The sequence below is a fragment of the Pleurodeles waltl genome, chromosome 9 (assembly GCF_031143425.1).
Source record: "Pleurodeles waltl isolate 20211129_DDA chromosome 9, aPleWal1.hap1.20221129, whole genome shotgun sequence".
Lineage (NCBI taxonomy): Eukaryota > Metazoa > Chordata > Amphibia > Caudata > Salamandridae > Pleurodeles > Pleurodeles waltl.
In genome coordinates this window covers 978,311,798-978,332,998 of record NC_090448.1, presented here as the reverse complement: position 1 = coordinate 978,332,998, position 21,201 = coordinate 978,311,798, and the positions used below count along the sequence as shown (strand labels likewise).

Sequence of the window (21,201 nt, the reverse complement as noted above, 5' to 3'; positions counted from 1 at the left end):
ATATAGTTCTCCTAAAAGACAGATTTCCAGGCAGCAAGTTCCGAGCAACGTATGAAGATTGCTCGTGGATTGTATCTCAGCTACAAGGATCATTGATAGTTTTACAGAGAGGGACAGAACAAGTTGCCTGGAACATTTCTCATTTCAAAAGGTTCTGGTCACCACCCTCTACCCCTGATGTAGATGTTATTGACAACCCCATCATGTCTGACAGCGATGACGTCTCGGATGATGATTTGGCGAGAGGTTCAGAGTCGATGGGTGCTCCTGAGACTGGCAGTTTGGAGTCCCCGGATCCTGAGAATAACTCAGATGCCAGGGGTAACACTGATTTGTCGCCATCCAAGAGAACTGTGGAGGCGCTGTACGAGTTGAGACGGAACCCCCGTCCCTCGTCTCGTTTACGAGATTATCTTCTCTGAACGTTTTTGCATTCTTGTTTTTGATACATTTTGAAGTGTGGTTTTTGTTTTGTGTTTTGGGAGGGGTGTAGTGTTGCGCCCGTGATGTCACGGGCGCTGCAGCACTACCAGTAATAAATGTTTAAGAGGGGCGTTGCGATGTCGACCCCTCTGTGTTGTGTTGTTTGGACGTGACCCAATGGTCACGTGGGTTTGCTTAATGAATTATTCTTCAAAGTTTGTTAAGCTTGATTCTATTTTGTAGCATTTTAGAATTAGAGTTTATGTAGCATTTCAAAACTCTGGTAAGGTTGAAAGCACTATGGGGGTGATTCTCACCCTGGCGGGCGGCGGAGGCCGCCCGTCAGAGTTCCCCCCACCAAAATACCGCTCCGCGGTCGCAAGACCGCTGAGGGTATTTTGGGTTTTGCACTGGGCTGGCGGGCGACCGCCAAAAGGCCGCCCGCCAGCCCAGTGCAAAACAGCCTTCCCACTAGGAAGCCGGCTCAGAATTGAGCCGGCGGAGTGGGAAGGTGCGACGGGTGCAGTGGCACCCGTCGCGTATTTCAGTGTCTGCAAAGCAGACACTGAAATACAAAGTGGGGCCCTCTTACGGGGGCCCCTGCAGTGCCCATGCAATTGGCATGGGCACTGCAGGGGCCCCCAGGGGCCCCAAGACACCCCATACCGCCATCCTCTGCCGCCAGGAACAGGATGGCGGTATGGGGTGTCAGAATCCCCATGGCGGCGCAGCGAGCTGCGCCGCCATGGAGGATTTTACAGGGCAGCGGAAAACCGTCAGGAGACCGCCGGTTTTCCCTTTCTGACCACGGCTGAACCGCCGCGGTCAGAATGCCCTGCGGGGCACCGCCAGCTTGTTGGCGGTGCTCCCGCCAACCCTGGCCCCGGCGGTCAGAATGACCCCCTATGACTTGTAAAGGGTTCCTGTACACCCATTCGTTGTGTATGTTTGAAAGGAAGTTGGATGCAGTGTGTCGTAGATGTGATACACAAGTAAGCTGAATGAGGATCGAGGACATGCTTCAAGCATGGTGCAGCTTATGTCATTCTGTTACTTATCGTGTTGTCGGGTTCAGGGAAGCGCCGGCTCCATTATTTTCCCGGCCTGCATAAGCAAGTTACACGCACACTGTTATTATTTCTTGGCGTGTACGGCTGCACGGGCGTGCTCTTGTTCTGCCTGGTAACCGCATGCACTGAGACCATGCCCGAGGGGCCGCATCACAATTACATATAATCAAGACTAACATAGTGTCTTTCAGCGATCTCTCATTAATCCATAAAAAAATCTTTTGAATTTCTTCATTCGGGGATAGCTGTATTCCATCACTAAATTAAAATGCAATGATGACAATTCTATGGCATTAGTACCAGGGACGGCTGGTGTTCTAGGGCTAAGGGGTTGCGCCCCTAGCCTTTTCTGGCCTCTCTAGTGAAGCATATATTTAATTACATGATGAAAGTAAAACATTTTCTGCACAACATTTTTCGAGTGAAAGTTGTGCACTTTGAAAAGCCACACTGCGCCTGCGTCAGTATGTGGCTGAAAGCTGCACAGTAGGGCTGACAGGAATTGCCCACGCAAAGCCCTTACTTTTCTCAGAACGCAGTGACGTCCCTGGCTTAACTCCTCCTCCACCAGAAGCCCTGATAGTAAACAGCCTGGAGCGTTTTTTGTTCAGCCCGGGTTTCTGAAAACTTCATGTCACTCCGATATTATACGTACCAGAGGTCACATTATATTAAAAGAATGTGGCATTGCGCAAAGAAAATCCCCTTTTCCTGCATTACAAGCAGTCTGTGGCAGAGAAATTGAATAAATACAATAAATAACTCCATCCAGGGCTCTCTGGGAGTGTGACCTGAAGACCTCAAGTCATAAATAATCCAAAGACATCCCTGCACACAAGTAATTTGGAGCTCTATCTTTTTTACAGACAATAAGAAAAAAATCTGTTCTCTCTGCTCTCCTCTCCCTTCACTGCCTCTGTAGGTGATTTCGTCTCTCAAAGGCAGTAATGGTTCCAGTAATTTATCATGGCTAGTTATGCTTGTTTTATTTCTTCTGCAGACTAATGACGTGATATGTCATATTAAACATGTAATCCGCAGCTCAAATAAAAGTGTACCTTTTATCACTGAAACTTCTTCATCCCAGCCGTCTAACATTCACTGACATAGAGCCCACTCTTTCCCCGATTCCTCACGCAGTAGAGGTGGATGCAAGCATGAGTAACTTGGTGTCTTGTCTTGGGTAATGGTAAGTGTTATGATGCTAATCTTATGGTATCTTTATGGTACTGAGACCCCTTGCCACACTAACCTCCCCCACTGTGATGCCCCAGGCCCTGGCTGCAAATCGCTGGCTCCTTTAAAAGTGGAGGTGCTGCATTTATTCCCTCATGACATTTATCCAAAAGACGAGCATGGTTCTTGTTCCCTTGCAAAACTGATCCAAATATTGGAATCAAGCACAAAGGGAGAAATATGTGCTTACAGTAAAGGCATGTATCTGCTGTATGGCCTGAAAACTGTCCCTATCATCATGCCCTTAGCATTAATGCCAAAAACATGAATTGATATGCAAACAATGAATATTAAAAAGTGATTTAGTTACTCTTATTTCACATGTTTTAATTAATGTTGCTTTCACCAAGAGAGTTAGCTGTTTCATCATGATCTGTTTCTGTCTTCCCTAGTGCACACTTTGATTCGTGCCAGGTGTTTATGAGGGGCTTTCATTGAAAGAGCTGGTGCTGAGGCTGAAGGTAAAGCAAAGTGCCTGTCAGTGTGTTGGTATCTTCACAAAGCACACAGAACAATGGTCACGTTTTCCAGTTACATTTGACATTTAGGGCCAGATTTATCATGAAGGCCTTTTGCGATTCGGAAATAGCGATTTTTAAGAAATCGCTATTTCCGACTCGCAAAATGGCATGTATCACATTTGCGAATTGGTAATAGCGATTTCTTAAAAATCGCAAATGCTATTACCGAATCGCAAATTGCGATACCGGCCCCATTCGCACCTATGGGCCTGTTTGCCCATGTCTGCAAACTTTTTGCATTTCCAAAATTGCGATTTCTTAACCAGAAATCGCAATTTTGTAAATGCAAAACCCCAGGGTGCTGGGGGCCTTAGGCCCCCTCTGCTGCACCCCAAAATTATTTTGTGGGACATGTAAGGTGCGCACATGCCAAAAGGGCATGTGTGCTTTACATGTACATTTTAAAAATGCATTTAAAATGCATTTTTAAATTTTTGCACATTATTAGCACCAGGTTCAACCTGGTGATAAATAGCGATTCCTAAATGCCCAAATCGCATTTAAGAATGGTTTCATACATGTGCTAAGAAATCGCATATAAGGAATCCTTATTTGCGATTTCTTATTTAGAGAGTCGCAATTTTCGACTCTCTAAACAGGGTCGCAATTTTAAGGAATCGCTATTTTAGCGATTGCTTAAAATTGCGTTCAGAATGTCTTTCTTACATTCTGAACTGGCTTTTTGCATTCGCAAACGGGCATTCGCACTGTTTGCGAACGCAAAAAACCTTGATACATCTGGCCCTTAGTGTAAATGTGTGTGAAGAGGATGCACAGAGGTCATAATATTTAGAAGGCAAAAGCAAAAGGAAATAAAGTGCTTATATGTGAATGAGTGCAATGTATGTTTGGGGTGGTAAAATGAGGGAGATGCAGGGAGTGCATTCAGGGAGAGTGAAAAGAGGGTGCTGAAAAGGAGAGAGGAGGTTGAAAATGTGCAGATGGATGAGATGTGAAGAGAAATAGGGCAAACACATCTAACATTAAAGAACAAATTACTGAAGGCCCTACTCCTTCCGCAGGCCTCAACTTTATTTAATTCATAGTCTCACAATTTAAGAATTGAAACATTTTCAATGTTAATTATTTATAACTAATCATTGTTGTTACTCATTTATCTTCCACAGCTAACAACCATTGACAAAGCCAACTGTACTGACAGGCTTCACGTGATGTCAATTGTTGTGTTATATTTCTGGATGTAGTAACATCTCATTTTGCATTTTCCCTTTCAGAGAGCCCCCACTTTTTTCATCCCACTTAAAGACCTGCCTGCACATATTTCTGTATGACTGGTTGCAGCCAGCAGTTGTGTGTGCTTCCTGATGCCTGGCTGGAACATATTCTTCCAAAGTTGATGCCGCATGGAGTGCAAGAGAGTGGGTAAACACACACTTTAAAGGGCCTGAAGTTGTTGCAGTGTACAATTCGCACATTAAAGTAAATGGTGAATGTATTAATGCAGTAAGATATGTGTTTAATATATCAAGACTATACAATCCCACTGCTTTATAAACCTTGCTTTCTCATTAAATTTATTTCCTTTCAAATGGACCACTTGTCAATCTTATTTCTATTTTTTTGGGCTGGAGGACCCACCCCGGACCCCACGTTTGTACACTGAGCTTGCTCGCTACATAAAAGTCGTAACCAGACTATTACGCCCCACCACTTTCAAATGTCACCAGCCGCCACTGAACAGTCCAAAGCAGGCTACTGCCATTCATGTAATATTAACCTCTGTAACGTCTTCTGTCAAAGATATTACTGTGTAATCAAAATAATCCAGCTCATTTGAGGAAGAAAATAGAAACAATGCACTTACAAATATTAGAAATTGAAATTATTGGTTTATTGCTCTTGCTTAGGGCAACTTTCAAATGATGTAATATTAGTAGCATCTTACTAACAGAGATATTTCCCATTATAATGATTATAATTTCAATAATGATAGTGCCTTTTTAGGTCTGGCTTGGCAGTCAAGCAGTCTACTGACCTATTGCTGCCAATGCTTTAAATCATACACTAGCCGGGGAGTATTTCTCTCTTACCTCTTGCCATTGACTGGTTGGTGTATCATTCCACTTCCTATGGTGCACTTGCATTATAATGCATGTAGGACTATTCTACATTTCTAACTACACTGAACCATTATGCATTAAATTAATTTTCCTGTGGATACATTGTGTGGAGAAAATAATCATTTATTGTTTTGTTTGTTCCACTGCAGCAGGCCTTTTTTAATTGTTTTAGTCTATACTCAAAATGCAAGCCAGACCTGTTGGCCTTGCTTAGGCAGATTCCAAATGGCTCTTTCTGATATGGGTGTGTGACTTTGTGATTACAACGCAGGTCACTTCTGTTGTTGTCTCTTCTATTCCCAACATAGACATTTGCAGGGCCAGAGTGGAAACCAAACTCATCACCGGGAAAAATGTTTAAACAGGCCCCAGGCGGCATGAGGCTACGGCTAGAATGGAGCCAAGAGGTCATGGCAGCTCTAAGAGTAGTCCCTGCTCTAAAAGTAAGTCCCTTAGCCTGCAGCCTCTCAGGACAACGCCAGTGTCAAAATGACCTGTTTGACTCTGGACAGTACCACACAGTGTTTAATTTTAAAAGAAAGAGCCAGGGGCCGAAGCTCTGCTGAGAAGCCGGGGACTGGTGCAATTAAAAGTCGGTGCGCTGAATACCAATGCTGGTAGTCTTCAACCCACTTCCAGACACTTCCTGGAGTGGTGGCTCCTCCGCAATGGCGATGAGCGTGGCCCCACTAGCTCAGAGCCAGCAGCAGAAAAATAAAATGATATTTAACTACTGTTTGATTTTTCTGCTTCTGGCTGAGCCAGCCTGTGCAGGATCAGGCGGGGCTGGGTCGTGGGAGCGGTGGGGAGGAGGGTGGGAGTGAGTGCACTTAACTGCGCTTGTCCGTTTGGCCAGCCGTTCCAGGCTTGCCAAACAGATATGCACAATTAGGTTTCTCCAACCAGGCTGTATTTGACAGCCGGGTTGGAGAAACAGCACAGACTCCCTGTGCCTGAGCGAGATGCACACCAGCCCACTCAGGTCAATCTCTGCGCTGCTCTCATGCTTGGTGGTAGCATGAGAGCAGTGTGGGGATTGCACAGGGTGTGTTTGGGACCAGGAAGCAGAGGAACAGAGGAGCGCGAGACAGCCGGCAGCACTAGGTAGGTGTTTTTTAATTATTTATTATTTTTATTAAACCAGCCCCCCCACCCTGTGCGCTCGACCCGCGTTGGCCCCGTACCTCACCACTTTTATTTTGTGTTAGCCGCCGCTGACTCCCTGTCCCTTTTTCTCACTCTTGCAGGTTCCAGATTTCTCACTTTGTGACGGTTTTGCCGTATTCCTCTTCCTCCGTCTTTCCTATCTGTGTTTTTCCCTCTCATATCTTTGAGGGGGAAAAACTGCTGGTGCCCCACCACCCAGCTCAAATTAAGCACTGGACTGCCACAAAACACTTGGTAACAATATTATTGATTACCCTGACAGTACAACATTAGTGGGAATGTTTAAGGCATGGAGGTGTTGCAGGAGGATGAGCGTTCCTGGCATATGATGGCAGTTACTATGGGGGGACGCCAATCATTGGGCCACATTTGGAACTGTGAGTAGCTTCAATTTTAAACTCACACATTGAGCACCATTGTTATGTCCAGATCTTAAATGTACTACAAATCACGCAGAATTAAGTGATACTCAATGCGAGCATGTGCCCTCTTGGTGATTCTTATGCACAACATTATAGATGAAGGTGAAGTTTAAGAAGTTTGATTCCTCCCACCTTTCAGACCAAAACAAGCAAACGATCTCTGAACTCAAAGCATTTTAATGCTGAGGAGAAAGCTGCAAAATGGTGCAAGCAACTGCAGCCTTGCAGAGCTCATAGCAGGCCGCGGGGACGCCTAAAGTTACCAAACTAAAGTTAGAAGCAAAAGCTGTCTGAAAAGAAACAAAATCAGCACTGCATTTGTGGCCAAATATAGGAAGGTCAATGCAAATACTGGATAAGGGGTTACCCTAGTGATGCTTAGACACATGACACATGAAACCAGTACTTTGTTTGTTAAACTACACAATATACCAAAATTACAAATACATTTTTCTTTTCAATTTGTCCAGAAATATCTCATTCTAAACTGTCCTTTCTCAGGAGGGATGTCCCTGTTTTCTGTTTTAAAATATCAGTATTCCTCTTTAAATGTCGAGCAATCCAGGGTAGTGTGTGAACACAGTGCTCCCTCATTCTGATGCAAATATTCCCCCTGAAAGTTAGCAAGTATGTGGATGTTCTAGAGGTGTCTGGGGTAATACCGCATACTTGGGACTATCAGGGAAGTAGCTGGGCATATGAGATTAAACCGGGCATAAGATGGCAGTAACTGTGCACGCGAGGCTGCACCTATGCATAGGAAGCTGTACCCATGATTGGAGCAAGGATGTGTGCTGCCTAGTAGAAAAGTAAATCCCAAGCCCCACTGGATCTTACCTTGGCATGCCCGGGTGCGTTCTGCCATCATATACTTGCCCAAACCTTCCAGGCTACATCAACAACTCTCGAATCACATGTTAAGCTATCATTATGCAGCATAGTAAAATGAACGCACTCTCTCATATATAGAAGAACTCGTGAGCATACATGCTAGTCGTTATTTAGACAAAATATTGGGAAAAATATTGTGTGGATTAAATATTGTGTGAAGTATATCGAGGACATGAAGGTAAGTTTCAATAGGGAACCATATTTTTACTATACACAACTCCACATATATGTATCTTGTCGAAATATATGTTCAAAGTCCATACATGTGGAATTAATAATTGTAAATCTATATTAACCTATTTCCATTTACATTCTCGATATTTTGGTCCTCTATATCTTTGACGCAATATTCTGTCCACTGTTAATTTTGTTACTGATATTCTGCCAGTGATCCCATGGATTAGAAATAATGTCCATATCAAGCCTGATTAAAAACAAAGGTATTGTGCCACTATTATAAACTAGACAATATGACAGCATTTCCATTAACAATAGGCAGGATAATAAGCAATGACCATATAAGGCAAGGTAAGCAATAATTTCTGAATTAGGCAGGATTTTAAGTAATGACCATATTGGAGCAGATTAACAACCAGGACCATACAAGCAAGGATATCAATAATGACTATATCAAGCACACTTAGAAAACACAATCATACCAAGCAGGATTAAGAATAAGCATTTTGGGCAGGATTAGAAATAGTGTGTCTAGTAAGATTGTAAATAAAGACACAATGAAAGGAGATGGTCAAGTATCACCATTTCAAGCAGTATGTATTAAAATATTGATCACCAAGCAAGATTACAAATTATGAACATATGAGGATTAGAAATGATGACCATATCAGGAATAAGGAATAAGGGCCATCGCTTGCAAGATAAGTGACAAGTCCTACATCAAACAGGGTTTGTAATATTTATCACCTGGCAAAATAAACAATAATAACATTTATTTAACATGCACCAGTGCACATGCAGAAGTACCACCACTATCTCTTCATATCAGGGAGAACTCGCAAAAATAACCATTTAAGGCAAGAGTATAAGTAACTGTCTGCTATGAATATAAATAGCACAATATCAGAAGGGCATAACAATCTTCATATCAGTGAGCTGGGCCCATAAAGAAACATTTGGCAGCGATATTAACAATATTGAGCATAACATAATGTGTTCCAAATATATTATTGATAATGGTTGAAGGTGGTTTCTCTCAGTGATGAGAAGTGGCTTTGGAATACATCACTGCTACTCAAGCCCTCGTGGTCACCAGCATTTCTGGCTTTCATGATGTGTGGTGTGGGATACCAATCATCCATCCTAATCATGCCCAGCATTGCTACTCCAAACCTTTATTGAAATCCGTACACAAACCATTATGTGTGACGTTAACATTAACAATAAAACAGGTCGAGCGGAGTTGCATGTCAGAATATAGAGTTTTAAATATCATGCTATGAATGTAACATAGCAAACATAATCAACAACGAATATCTTTCGACAGAGTAAATACACATGGGTAAGTATAGATTTATTATTCTCAATTTCACATCCACATACATATGTATTGTCTTAATGAATGTGGAAGGAAGTAGAGTAATCCTGTATTTACCTATAAATTGTTACTTAGTCAATATTGTGGTCATTGATCTTTTTACTGCGATATTTTGGTAGCATTATCTTTAAAACGTTATATTCTGGTAGCATTTCGCAGATCACTGGCACTGAAGTAGAACAAAGTGAGCCTGCACTTATCTCAGTTGTCCCTGGAAATCATTGAGCTAGGCATGCAGAGGGCATAATAGCAACCCCTTGCTTCCAAACCACACATTTCTTCACAATCATGACATGTATTTTTGTATCCTGCAACCCTTCTGGGAACAACACACCTTTCACTGTCACAAATCTTCATATCTTTGTGATTCAAATCAGAGAAATCAGATAAAGCCACAAGTCAACCAGTAATGGACTGACGCTCTGGTGCACCATACCAACCATCATACCTGGGTCCTTTGCTATCCACAACCTTTCTTCTTACTTTTTCTAGGGAGCATTCCTGGGGTTTTCCATCATCTCTGTTGCAAAATTGATGTAGTAGGCTCATAATGCACGCCCCTTCTTGGCTATTGCAGGGTAACAGATGCGCAGGTAAAATTTGGTGGAATGTACCATGATCTTATGGTGCTGGACAGGGGGACAGAGGTCTGGGACATTGACGCCACATCCATCTCTTCTGACCCTACGCTTCACTCTGCCTTGACGACATCTGGTCCTCTCTCCAAACACGTTGCCACCTTGACCTTGTTTCCAGGCATTGTGCTTTCCCTCTGCTTGAAGAGCATGCTTTGTGGCCTGCCCAAACCTCTTAAAGTCAGTGCTTAATTTGTGCTTGTTGCTTCCGGTGCTGAGCACCGGCACTTATTTTTGAGGGCCGGGGCTTATTCTTCTGCCTCAAGCACTTTCTGCGAGCAAAAGACACATTTGGGAAAGTCGGAGGAAGGGGAAAGAGAAAAAGCGTCGCAATGGGTGAAAGTAGAAAGCTGCAAGAGTGACCTGAGGGGCAGGAAGTGGCTTTATATGGATTGAAGAGACCCGAGGTGGCTTCAGGATTACCCTGCCTCAGCATTCTGTGTTTGCACATTTAATTGCAGCAGTCGCGTGTTTAAGAGGAGAGCTTTGGGCACCGGCACCTATTTATTTACAAATTAAGCATTGCTTAAATTCCATGTTGCAAGGGGACACTTCAGTGGTCTGTCCTTTGTTGTTTACTGTGGTGCTGGGAGGGGGGAGCTTCCGGAACTACGTGGAGCCAAGGATGGAATTATTGATTCAAACAGGAACATATGGATCAAATGCCAGCTCTCATGGACAGGCGGTAAGAGCTTCCCCATGATTGTTTGACAGAATATCACCAAAAATATTGCAGTGCAAAAATATCATGGAAAAATATTGAGCTTCAAAATATCGACGTTACATTCATTCACTGCAAATTAATAGAATATCGACTACAAAGATATCGTAGCCCAAAATATTGACCTTCCCACTAGACGAGTCAGGTCCTCTTCGTATTGTCATTCAGTGAATATCAACTTACCTGAGTGACGTTCTCTCAAGGCTTTACTGGATTTAGGTCGATCTTTTTCTAAGCTTTAAAAAAAGATTTAAACATGTTGGTCTTTCTACAGAGTGTATTCTGGTGCAGTACGTTGACAATTTACTTTTGGCATCTGTTACTTTAATTCCCTTCGTGGTTGATTCCCTCTACCTACTCACCACAAAGGTTCACAAGTCTATCTCGGAGAAAGTGCAAGTTTGCCTTCCCTGAGTGTAATACGATGGCCATGAAATCTCACCCGAGAAATGCCACCTGCCACTACAACAAATTGAAACCATCCATAAGTTGCCATGTTCTGTGCCCATCTACTAGGTATGAATTTTCTTGGGCATGGTTGGCTACTGTAGACAGCCGATCGTGGGCTTTGCCACTATAGCCAGTCCTTGCAAGATTATGCCAGAAAAGACACCCCTGAGCCTTTTCAGTGGTCTAAGGAGGACAAAAGTGGATTTGTACAAATAAAACAAGCCTTTATTTTTGGGTCTGCTTTGGGGCGTCCTGATTATGCTAAATTCCTTATCTGTATTATCTTGGACACAATGGAATTGCCTCTGGGGGAAGGACTGTTTTGGAGCAACATGGCGTCGGCGTCGGCGTAACTGCGTTCCCGCAGTCCCACCCACCAGGGGAGCCGAAGGTACAGCGGCCGCGGCGGAGCGCCCGAACAAGGGGCAGATTTAGGCCGAATTCGGCCCGTTTTTCTCTCCCGCAGTTTTGCCCACCGGGGGAGCCGAAGGTACAGCGGCCGCGGCGGAGCGGGCGAACAAGCGGCAGAACTAGGCCGAATTCGGCCCGTTTTTTTTCTCCCCCGCGCGGAGGAAGTGAGGAGCCTTTACTCTCGGGCTCCAGGCTGCATAGACTCAGCGGCGCTCGGGCAAGGATGCCGAGCACCGCATAAACATTGGAAACAGACTTCTATAAAGAAGCACGCGACCCCTCAGGCGGTATAGGGTTGAAAAGTCCTCCTGGAGACCCATAGTAGCAGTGGTAAGGATTAAGGCGCAAAGACGTTCAGGATCAAAACTCTGCTTTCACCTAGAGGAGAAGAGGGGTGAGCAGTGCTGAAGGACTGGGAAATCACCAGGAGAAAAACAAGAGAAAGCAGACAGGACGAGAGCCCGGTGAAAAGCAGGAGAAAGCAGACAGGAGGAGAGCCCGGTGTACCTCATTTCTGCAGGTAACCAAGCTGGGGCTTTTTGGTTAAAAACGGGGGAAAAAAAAAAAAGGACTGAAAATAGGGGGAAGAATCTTCGCTAAAAGTACTGTGATTCTAGAAAATTGATATCGTCCCTACCATCTAATGTTACCTTGATATATCTCCACCTTTTCGCTTTGTAGCAAGGAAAAAAATAAAGGAGGGGGAGAGAGAAAAGTGGTGGACAGTGGACAGAGGGGAGAGGTAAAAAAAAAAAAAGGAGAACTAAAATCTGAGACCTCTGATGTCGGCATTAGGCTCACATGATAACCCAAGTCTGCATTTATATACCCCCTTATGGCTTTGGAAAAACCTGACAAAACAAATAATTGCGGACGCAGCCTCAGTGTCGACTGGGGTAATAGGACTATTTAGGCTGCTGTCAAATGTACTGAAAATCAAGATGCCTCCCAAACCCACCCTGAATCTTGGAGAAAAGACTGAAGGAGTGAAAGTGACACGGGTTGGTCGAGGTAAAGGAGAGCTAACGGGAGCAAGCAAACGCCTGACGGCAATTGTAGCTACACTAGCTGTGGAAAATATGTTGAGTTTGGGGAGAGGTGCTAAGACAAGTGATAATATTATTACCCCCCCGACGGAAATCAAGGTTAAGGGCAAAAGCCAATCTACTATTATGACTTTTCTTGCAGGGGGAGCACAGGATATACGGCCTGCACATATAACCCCCCCTCTGAAAGTAATATGGTAGGGACAGAATCTCTTCCGAGCATCAGCAGTATAAAGGGGTGTACTATGAACAACGATCCCCCTGTGAACTTTGGACAAGGCATGGAGAGTATGCCAGACTTGGAAGACAACCATAGGGAGACAAGAGGGAAGGAGCTCGGCCCTCCTACCGAAAATAAGCAGCTTCAAGCACAACAATATGACCGGTCTGAGCGATTGGAACATCAGGATGGGGAAGGAGGTGTATTTATATTAAGACCTGCAACAGAAGGAGAGAACTCACACAAGGTTCCGGCAAATACTAAAAATGTGGGCAAAATAGCAGGAAAAGACCCCCAATCTGTGGAATGGGGCAGGGACAATAGTGATAAATTTTACTCTCTGACAGAAGAGTCCGATCTCAGCAGTGGCGATCACAGTCTTGGTGGGTCTGAGGATAGTGAAACATCGGAGACTGAAGACAAAACTTCAAGTAATGAACCTACAATGCGACAGCTGCGCCGACACCGGAAATCGGTCAAAACACGACCTTGCTCCCAGGGGTCTCCAGAAAACCCGCCATCCACGGGTAGTAGGACTTTAAAATGGGACTATTCTGGCATTGGATTCGCGGATTCTTCGTCTATAACTAACCAGGGCTCAGCTAACCACAATAAGGAAACAGACACAGGTCCCTCCACTTATAGCCCATCTGCAATAGGGGCTGAGGCAGGAATGCTGCAGTCAATTTACAGCTCAATCAAAGAGTTGCAAACAGAAACTAGGATTGAAAGTCGACGTGCAAGGATTGCTACAAAGAGACTACAGGGAACAGTTCGCAAAGCTGCAAAATCATGCACAGAAATCGAGACTAAGCTGTCTTCAATGGAAGAAAGGATCGTGGCGGTTGAAGAGGATGTTGTTAATCTTAAAGAACAGAACACTATGAGAGACGAACAACTGACGGATGTAATGTGGAAATTGGAAGATTTTGAGAATAGACAAAGAAGGAATAATCTCCGAATTTTGGGCATACCGGAAGGGCTAGAAGGAAGCAATATACGGACATATATGATCAACTTTTTGCGTGGTGCTTTCCCGGAATTGGGGAACTGGAACTGGTAGAATGAATTGCAGCGTGTGCACAGGTTTCCGCTAAATCGGCGGGAGGGGGCCCAACGTGCAGACTCTAAATATCCCAGAGCAGTTTTAGCTTATTTTGGGAATTATTTATTGCGACAGGAGATATTGGATAAAACCCGTCCAAATACCCCTCGCACTGTGGATGGGGTAACTTTTTTCACCCGCCCTGATTTCTGTCACGCCACTGTTGAACGGAGATGGCGGCTCCGACAACTTATTAAACCGGTCTTAGATAAAGGTGGGGAGGCGTATCTGCTGGCCCCTGCTCGCCTTAAAATAATATTGAATGGGAAAACAGAAGTATTTACTTCGGAAATTAAAGCAAAAGAATACGTGATGGGGGTCAGATAGCGAAATAGAGCTACTTGGAAAGCAAAAGTGCTCCGGTAACTGGTGGGTGGGCCTGCACGTACACGACGCCAATACTCAGGCCATGAGTGGTCTGATTGCTCTACAGGATGGGGGGCCAGTCTTGGGGAGGAAGGTAACAGGGGAGGGGGATGGAAGAGATTGGTCTGGGGAGGGGAGGGGAGGGAGGAGGGGCAGAGGATGGGGGGTGGGGAATGAGGGAGGGATTGGGGATAAGGAGAAGGAGGAGAGGAAAGGGGGGGAAGGGATAGAAAACGAGGGAGTAAAATGGAAAGGAATGGAAGTAGGAATGCAACAAGGGAAGCAACAGAAGCAGGGGCATAGTAAAATAGAAGGAGGGGAACAAACCGAGAGGAAAATTCAAGAGAAAGTGCAGTTAGATACAAAAATTTGGGAGAGTAAAAAGAGAAAGAAAGGAAACCAAAAATAGCAAATGGCTAGACTTCGAATCGCTTCAATTAATATGTGTGGGTTAAATGACCCTCGTAAAAGAAGTAGAGTAGCGGAGGAACTAAAAACTTTTAAGGCAGACATCTACTGTTTACAGGAGACACATGTGGAATATAAAAATGCCGGAATTCTGGGTATACTCGGTATGAAAGTAATTGCTCGATCAGAAAAAGAGGCTAGAACTAAAGGGGTGGCGATATTAGATCGGACTAATAAATTAAATTTTACTAGGCAGAAGGCGGATAGGGGAGGGAGATGGGTAATTGTAGAATGTAGTTATGGGTATGGTAGCTTTACACTATGCTCTGTATATGGGGCGGTTACGGATGATCCAATAGTTTTAGATACTCTCGCTATAGAACTAACAGGATGGGCTCCCCCGTATATTCTATGTGGTGACTGCAACTTTAATGGTTCTTGGGAGGGATTACAGGATGTTTTAGCGCCTACAAAGAAGTACCAGGGGCGTAAACCTCGAGTATATAATGCAATGGTCGCTATTCAGAAAGAACTAGGATTAGTGGATGCATGGGTGAGATTATGCAAGCCAGATCCTGGATATACCTATTACTCGGCCCCTCATGCGAAATTAGCACGACTTGATTACTTTTTGATCTCTCCTGTATTATTGAACCGGGGTAGGATGGAGTCATATCCACGAGTTGTATCAGATCATAGTCCCTTAGTACTAGAATTGGAATTGGATGGGTTAGAATCAAAGGTTAGGAGATGGACATTTGAAAGAGGGCTTCTTAAGGACCCGGAATATTGCACGTATATGAGCAAGTGGATAGCTGAATTCTTGGGGTTCAACCAAGGGACAGCCCCGGTAGAGATAGTTTGGGATACTTTAAAAGCCGGAATACGAGGTGAAACATTGAGTTTCAGCATTAAAAAGCAAAAAAATACCCAAAGCAGAATAAAAGATTTTCAAACGAAACTAAGGGTGCTAGAAAGACAGTTGGTTATTGCGATAGAAACTGGGGGTGATATAAAAAGGGCCCAGGAGGAAGTTGTTATAGCTAAAGCAGCAATTAACGAGACTATGACCCAAAGAATAGCAGAGAAATATCTAGCGCAACGCTCACAAGGGTATGAGTACGGAGAAAAATCCAGGCGTTTATTAGCAATACGGGCAAGCCAGAAAATAGCATCCAGGATTATTAGAGAGATTAAAGATTGGCAAGGACAAATGGTTGTAGAAGTGGATGGAATTAGGAAGGTTTTCCACAGATACTATACGGAATTATATGATGACACATCTATATATTCAGAGGAAGAAATGTTGAAATTTTTAAGCCCCATTAAAGGTGATAAACTACCGGAGAGTGATATTTTATATCTAGGGGAACAGATAGATATCTCGGAAATTGACAAAGCGTTGGGTGATTTAGCCACTGGAAAAGCCACAGGCCCTGATTCAATTCCTTTAGAGTTTTATAAAATGTTTAAAGCTATATTGCTTCCGGTAATGATAGAGCTGTTTATTCAGGTACAGAATGGAGGGGCAATCCCTCCATCGTGGGATATGGCTAATGTAGTAATGTTTTTGAAGAAAGGGAAACCCCCATCAAACCCGGCGTCATACCGGCCAATTACACTAATCAATAGCGACACTAAAATATATTCAAAGATATTAGCCGCTCGATTATCTCTGGTGATTAGGAAGATAGTTTTCCCTAGACAGCACGGGTTTGTGCCAGGAAGGGATACCACTGATCATATTCGAAGAGTTATTGCACTCTTGGACGCTGCGGAAGTGGCTGAGGAGCCGATGGCAGTCGCATTATTAGATGCAGAAAAGGCATTCGATCGGGTGAACTGGAAGTATTTATGGCATGTAATGGAGCATTATGGGCTAGGGAAGAAATTTATCGCAGCAATAAGGGCCCTATATAGATCACCGGTAGTGAAAATACAACTAATGGGGGGACAATCGGAGAGTGTTCAGGTTAAGAGAGGTACTAGACAGGGATGTCCATGTTCTCCGCTCCTGTTTGCTGTATATATAGATCCCTTGCTCAGACAGATCGAAGAAAATAACAAGATTCCACCGATTCATAGGCAGGGATGGGATACAAAAGTTTTAGCTTATGCAGATGATATAGCTATATTAACTCCCACCCCTGACCCGGCATTGAGAGAGGTTGAAAAGGTATCAATGAAATTCGGAAGATTTTCTGGATATCTCCTAAACAGAGCTAAAACGCAGATATTGATTAATCAATATACAAGCACTCAGGATACCCGAAGGGTGGATCACGCAGTATATCTGGGTATAGATATTACGCCACAAGTAGGAGAAATTGTTAATTTAAATCTGGATCCCATACTTGCTAAAGCAAGACAAGATATGTGCAGATGGAACAATCGACATCTAACTATTATGGGGAGGTGTAATATGGTAAAAATGATTTTCCTCTCCAAGCTGCTGTATTTGTTTCGGGCTGTACCGCTGAGCTCCACTAATCCCAGATTCAAAGAGATAGATAGAGTGGTTATGAGATTCATCTGGGCATATGGCAAGTGTAGAAGAGCAAGTAAATTCATGTCTCTTTCTCGAGAAAGAGGGGGTTGGTCTCTACCGAATATAAAATTATACCAAATGGCAGCAGCCTTTCAGTATATGCGCCCTTTATGGGGTTCTAAGAAAGAAGGGATTCCGGAAGAGGATTGTCCTAACATATATGAGCTGCAGATAGGAGCAGTAGCTATTGGGTGTCTGGTAACATTTCACGAGCCCGGGTACTACAAGAAAACTCGATATAAGGTATTGGAGGCGGCTTATAAGTGCTGGCGGTCATGGTATAAAAAGAAAGGATTTGGCAGATATAATTGTTATACCATGATTGAAAAGAACCCATCGCTCCCCGAAATATTTAAGGATAAATGTATGGCAAGCTGGGCCTCTGTAGGTATAGTGAGGCTCGGGAATTTCTTTGATAATTTTGGGGTCAAGACATTTGGTGATTTACAGAAGTGCTATGGTTTAGAGCGTAGGGATTTTTTTAAATACTTACAGATACGAGATTTTCTTGTAAGGAAAACAGGAGGTGTGCAGGGATTTAGAAGTGATCAATTACTGGACGATATTTTGGCTAATCCTAATATATCAATTAGGTCAATCTACCGATCACTAATGGCAGAACAGCCCGATGACCTAGAGAAGAATAGTGAAAAGTGGAGCAAGAAACTGGAAGATGGGAGTAAGATCTTTTTAAGGTCATTAGAATTGGGACACACTATCCTACTTTCCTCCTCCCTCCAAGCGCAACATTATAAGACCATGTTTGATCTGTATCATACTCCAGCTCATCTTGTCAAATGGGGCAGCTTATCGGGAACAAGCTGTCCAAGATGTGGGATGTATGGAACAGATATTGTACACATGATGGCTACATGCGGGGAATTAAAGGGTCTGAGGGAGGGCATTCAATCGGTATTGAAAGAAGTTTTGGGATATGATCTAGTTCTTACCCCTGAGACGATGGTCTTAGGGGTTATTGGTGAAACGGATAATCTACATAGAGCATTTATTTTTGTGGCCATGGCAGTATATCGACTGTGTATATCATCCGCTTGGCTTAATGCACGACCTCCGTCCTGGCAGCAATGGCTGGCCAGATTATTGTCTGTATATTATTTGGAGATAGCATTGTATGAACGTAAAGGGAAACAGGCTAGGAGGAAAGGGAAGGTAATATGGGGGGCATTTCAGGATTGGATTTTGGCTCATAATGATTAAATGTTTAAATCAAAATGGTATGTCACCATTTAAGTAATGGACATTTTTCTCCCAAAAGTCTATCCCCTGCGGGTCTGAATTTGTTTCGTTTTTTTCATATGTATTTGTTGTATGATTCCTTTCCAAGATAAAAAAAATAAATAAATAAATAGGAATTGCCTCTGGGGAACTCCTTCAAGATAATGGGGATCAGAAAAAGCCTGTAACCTACAATTCCTCGTCTTTGGACCTAGTCACGGCTTGGCTCCCTCCATGCCTCTGCTCTGTATGCGTGTGAAGTGATGAGTGACTTTGGGCCCATTTGAATACAAAGGAGATTTTAGACATCTGCTGATACACCGACTAACATTGGTTAATAAGTAGCTAATTTATTGAATGCTTTGATATTTCCCCAACAAAATGCATTGGTAAAGTATGTTGCTCACCAATACCCACATGATGAAGCATCCGAGGAGAATACTTTAGCTGATTGGTCCCTAGGAAGGCAGCCTTGTCACGAACTGCTGATGTGGCCATGTATGTTGTCCAGATGGATTTGTTCCCTGTTACTTTCCTAAAACATCTGTATCTTTTGCTTGAAATTCTGTAATGAATGCAATGGTTTTATCCTTTGGGTACTGGTTTGAGATCATGGGGATCAGAAAAAGCCTGTAGCCTGCAATTCCTGAGCTTTGGACACAGACATACCTGGGTTCACTTCATGCCTCTTCTCATGTGCAACCCTATGAGAACTTGCACAGAGCACCACTCTGAGTGTTGCTGTGCCCCATGCTGCTGTTGCCCTTCTTTTCAGTACCAGAACGCAACACCGTCCTACTGCCAGATTGTCTTGATATGAAACAGTGTCACTATAAGCCTCTCACACTCCTCTTGTTCACTGTGTCACTTTGAACCCTGCACCTATGATGCATACCCTTGAAGACGAACCTCATGATTGCCTTGTACCTGCACAAGTAACCAAACCCTGTGTTGAGGCGATTGACACCCCACAGCATACTGTACGGTGAGCTAACGTATTTTGTGGATGGTTCATGTCTCAGAAATGATGAAGTTGTCCTGGTAGCGGTTTGTGCTCTATCTAGTGTACATCAAATTGTTGAAAGCAGCTGCTTGCCCAATATTAATTCTGCTCAGATTGCCGAAATCTTTGCATTCACTTGAACCTGCATCCCTGGGAAGGAAAAATACTGTAACTCTGTACAGAGACTCAAAGTAACGTGTTTGGTGTGACATATGACTTTAGACTCTTCTCAATGCAGAGGGAAATTTTGACATCTGCTGGTATGCTCGTTAAACATGGTTAATATGTATATAATTTGTTGAATGCTTTAAAGTTGCCCCCAACACGTTGCAGTGGTAAAGTGTGCTGCTCACCTATACCCACACGATGAAGTGTGCTGGAGGAATGCCCTATCTGATCCAGCTGCCAGAAAGGCAGCCTTATCACAAACTGCTGATGCTGCCATGTATGTTGACAAGCTGATTTGCTCCCTCTACCTTTCCTGAAAGACTTGTCTGTGCCGCTGAAATGTGTCTCTGAGGTTCAGAAATAATACTGGATCAAACAAGTGCACAAGGCACCCACAGGGAGTATGGAGATGCAGCTCAGAGACTGTGGAAGTACCAACATTTCTACTCACTAGCCTTATATGGTTGTTTCATGGAGTTGCTAATATTGGTAGGGATGGCATGATTCACGCCACTGGAATGCACCCTTCTGTGGCCCAAAATCATTGTGACTCTTGTGATATCTGCCAGTCCCATAATGGTGGGGAAGGGATCAAGAACACCTCCACTACTCCTAGTCCATAGCTCCATGGTCCAATAGAGCTGTGCTAACCCAGGGCACTAATCTGGGCCCATACAAGATATACTGATAGGACACCCTATGATGGTAACTTCAAACCCTCCCATCCTACCAAGTTTGACTTACCATTGAATGATGATGTAGTCCTACTATATTGCAGAAGTGTATAAGCTGTCTTTAAAGGTTCTGTTCTACCGGTTCCGGTTCCATTACCTGAGTGCCCAACTGAAGTCTGCCATTCCCTCATGCCTGGTGACTGGATCTGCGCCTGGGTTCATGAGAGGAAGATCTCTCCGCAGCCCCATTGGTGTGGCCCTTAGCAACTCATGCTCATCACCAACACAGCCATACACTGTTGTGGATCTACTCCCCCCAGGGCAAGTGTACTGGTCACAAGTCAACTGCCCATCGTTGCTTCTGGACCTGCATCAAACACCAGGCCATGCCCTCTGATGGAGCTGTGCATGTTGCGGTTCTGCTGCCTGCCAACTGGTCAGATCACAAGGGCCCACCATCCCCGTCTGCTCCACAGTTGTGCAGCGGTGTGCACATCACCACTTGTCTTTACCACTTCCACCCAAGCTAAGCACCTGTCTCCTGGATTCTTGATCCCTCTGTGCTTCTGGTCTGCTATTTTTGCTGCTGCTCTCAGTCTCTTGCTGTTGGTGGAATATATCATTGCTGTGGAATAAAGAATTATCAAAATGTCTAACTGTACTACTCCTGTCCTTGAGCATAAACATTGTTCTGTATATAAAAATAACTCTACCTATGTTGCCATAGAAATATAGCCAAATGATTAGTCTTTCCTCCTGCTGGGTCTGCACGCACTAGCCTGCCAATGTCTTTGGGGTGCGTCTTTGATTAGAGCGCCCCAACCCATGACAAAACTTACCTATC

At 43.9% G+C, this 21,201-nt stretch overlaps 1 long non-coding RNA gene across 1 annotated transcript in view; it reads left to right on the top strand.

Annotated features, from left to right (window-relative positions):
- LOC138258756 (uncharacterized) overlaps positions 1 to 4,508 on the top strand; it is an 87,006-nt gene extending 82,498 nt beyond the window's left edge. Inside the window, exons 2-3 of the long non-coding RNA XR_011198552.1 lie at positions 3,122 to 3,190; positions 4,486 to 4,508. This is a non-coding gene — a long non-coding RNA (uncharacterized lncRNA). The remainder of the gene's footprint in view (positions 1 to 3,121; positions 3,191 to 4,485) is intronic.
- Positions 4,509 to 21,201: the final 16,693 nt, after the last annotated feature.